This window comes from Elephantulus edwardii, unplaced genomic scaffold (genome assembly GCF_000299155.1).
Source record: "Elephantulus edwardii isolate Elephantulus edwardi_28Jun2011 unplaced genomic scaffold, EleEdw1.0 scaffold00042, whole genome shotgun sequence".
Lineage (NCBI taxonomy): Eukaryota > Metazoa > Chordata > Mammalia > Macroscelidea > Macroscelididae > Elephantulus > Elephantulus edwardii.
In genome coordinates this window covers 9,631,096-9,634,587 of record NW_006399792.1, presented here as the reverse complement: position 1 = coordinate 9,634,587, position 3,492 = coordinate 9,631,096, and positions in this window count along the sequence as shown.

Sequence of the window (3,492 nt, the reverse complement as noted above, 5' to 3'; positions counted from 1 at the left end):
TCCTCCGACATAGTGCTCTCCTGCCTCCGCCGCTGTCGAGACTACACCGGCCGCTGCCGCGAACCGAAACTAGCAGCAAAGTAATCCCCCGCCGCTGCCGCGCGCTCGCTCTCCCTCGCGAAGAACACAAGACCGAGAAGGCGCGCGCGGGGCTGCAGGGGCTGCTGCGCCTCTCACCGGCCTGCCGCCTCGCCTCCCACTCTCACGAGGCAACCACTCTCACTCTCTCTAGCTTCACGGAAAAAGAATTCGAAGCAGCGGCGGCCGCTCTCGCCTCCTCCTCGCTTTAATGGCGCCGCCGCGGACCACCTAAAATGGCCGACGGAAGAATTGCTCGTCCCGGTCACGTGACGCGAGAGCGCGCCCTTTGCGCCTCCCCCGCCTCCTCTACCGCTGGCTGGATAGTTTTCCCCTCCTTCCCTCTCGGGCTCGGCCTCTGGTCTTTATATCTCGGCCTCACGCGCTGCGCCGCGCAGTGTGGGGGCCTTTAAAAGGATCCGGAAGTGTCGTAACCTGAGACAGCCGCGGGAGGACTACTGAGAACAAGGAGCGCTTTTAGGAACCGGCGGCGAGGGGCTTCCCCATTCTTTGTCCCCGCCCTTCCGAGGCCGCCTGGTACCTGCGCGCCGTTCCTTCTCTCACGCGGCCGCTAGCGGGAGCGACTGCGTGCTGCTCGGGATTCCGTTGAGCTGGCCCTTCTCGAAGGTCTCCTTAGGATGTACAGTGTTCGGGGACCTAGATGGAGGCGCACATCCGGCGAGTCCTTCTCAGCTAACGGTGCCGAGCCCTGAGGTTCCGGCCCCAGCCCGGGCCGCTCTCCCGGCGCCGGGCCGGCCATTCCCGCCTCGCCCTGCGCGCAGCGACGTTTCCACGGACGCCGCGTCGCCGGTGCCTGCGGGTCACCGAGGAGCTCGCCGCCGCGGCGACGCTGTCCTGAGCAGCCTGGCGAGCCCAGGGCGCTGGCGACCGGCGTGTCTTCCTCCTTTTAAACTTAGCTTTTTACTTAAGATTACTTTTTTTTTTTTTTTTTGCCTGATTTATTTTATCTTGAAATTTTCCGGCAGAAACAAGCAGGTAACTTGACTATTTTAAGGAACGGAGATTGTCTTACGTAGCAATCGAAAAATCTGTCCTTTTAAACGGTTACGAGTTAGGGAATGTGTTAGATCGACCAAAGGCTTGCAAGTTTCCTTTAGTTTCATTCTTTTGAGGGTCGTTTTTGTTGTTGGTTGGTTGGTGGGGTGGTGTTGGTTTTTTTGCATTGCCGATACCTTAACGATTATGTAAGTGTCGTCAGTCATGATTATGAGGTTTCTGAATTTGCCACGTTTTGGAGTTAATTTTTTTAGAAACCACCGCTGAACTTTTTTTTCCCCCCGAGACCGCGGTGAAGGTATTCTTTAGTAGAGCTGTTAGAATTCCAAGGTGCCTTGGATAGAAGCTTTATGTCCACTTGGAATTGACTACGTTCTGCAGTTCGCCTAATAAAGTCGCCAATGAGGGCCTGCCTGCCTGTCATGTATGGAGAACTAGGAAAACTATTGGGCATCCACTCTCAAAAGGAAAGCTTGCCTCAGGAAACCTGTGAACTTGGAAAAAAGATCAAAGCTTTGTGTTGAAGACTTTGGTTCTTAAGTTCGCTGTGGGTTGTCAACGACTCTGTGGCACTTAACACCAACAACACAAAACATACTAAAAAATTCTGAAACCGGGATTTTTTTTTTCCAGATCGTTTAGCTATTCCATTGGATAGTAATTTTGTATTTGGCAGTTACCAGTAACCGAAGACTGAAAAAAGCGCGTTTTGACTGATGGCTGGATTGGAGGATAATTTAAATTCGTATGAAGCAAATGAAATGGGGAAAAGTTTGTGTTAGTTCAAATGACAAAGACTTCTCGGATCTCAGCCAAGGAGGGAGAGATACTGTATTCAAACTATTTATTACAAGTTTAAGGCAATTAAGAAGAGGATCCTACTGAAAAGAGGAAAGGAAGACACCCTAGTATTTTTTATTTTAAGTTATCTCTAGATATGATCACCTATTAGTAATTATTATTCTCCCCAAAAGTGCATTTTAATTCACTAGTGTCCCTTTGGTTCCTGAAGTTCTAGATATTTGTGTCAAAAATTCTAGATATTCCAGAATCATTTTAAAGCTACCACCTTTATGTTATGTGAGTGTATGAAAATGACATTAAACATAGCTGGTAAGGTCAGTCCAAAATCACAGTAGCCCTCTTACCAAGTTTCTGAGGCTGTAAATTGTAAGGCTTTTTTTTCCTCTTTTCCTTCTGAAGAATAGCTGGTGAATTTGAATCACAAAGAGACACATAGTCTCTGGGATAATGGCATAACTTGCTCAAAGCCACCAGAGCTCCTTTTTTGCCAATCCCAAGGCATGTGTTTGAAATCTAGCTGCTTCTCAGGAGAAAGATGAGCAGTATCATCCCATGCAATTTATTGCCAGTAAAAATCCACCGGTGGGTCAGCCTATGAGTCTGTTCAGACTCAGCAGTACATAATAACAGCAAAACCTTTTACTCGTATATCCAGTCTTAATGTACTAAATCTGCAGAGTGTGAGTGGTTACATTGTGTTTCCATGTACAACATGCACTCAGGATTTTCATTTTTAAAAAAATGCAAAACCTTACATTGGAGTAGATTCTAACATGTGGCCCCGTGTGTATTACTCTGCTCAGAAGTAGCCTAAAGAATTAAGATAAATTCAAACCATTTCAGGTAGTAGCTGGAAATGAATTATTTCATTTTTAAGATGTCCAGGGGCCTTAGTAATTAGAGATTGCATTTATTAAAAGACAATTCACTAGATATTTCCAACTAATTAGGATCAGAGACTTTTAGACAAACCCAGAAGTCCTTTCATGGACTTAGCTACTCTCCCCACCACCCCACTTTCTCTGCCATAAAGACAATCTCCCTAACACTGTTGGTTTTGCTTGAAATTCCTTAAAGAGAATTAAGAATATTTCATTCCACATTATTAAGTAAGAAGGTTACTCTTTTAAGTATAGATGCCATAGTGGAGCAGTACACAAGATAGGCCCAAACCATTCAGAAGGAAGCCCTGTTCATCAATTTCCAGGTAATCAAAAACCTTTCTTGTTGGAGGGTCCCAGTGTGTCAGCAAATGCGCTGAAATCCAAGAGTCTGTCTTCGTTGAATTCAGTCTTTGTGAAACAGTCTGCAAGGTTGGAATTATAATTTGAGACTTAAATTGGAATCCGTTTTATTCAACACAAGATGCATACATCGAAATCTAAGGGTTAAAGGTTTAATCTATTAGATGAATTAAATTTAAGACAATAAAATGGATGTGGTACTCGATACTCAAATTTATAAAAATGGACTGTTCCTTCTAGGGCCGGTCTTGAAAGCACCTGATCCCAAACAAATAGGAGGAGGACCCATTTTCCTTTCTAATCTCTTTTCTTGGTATTTTAACAAAAATTTACAAAAAACTTGGATTTC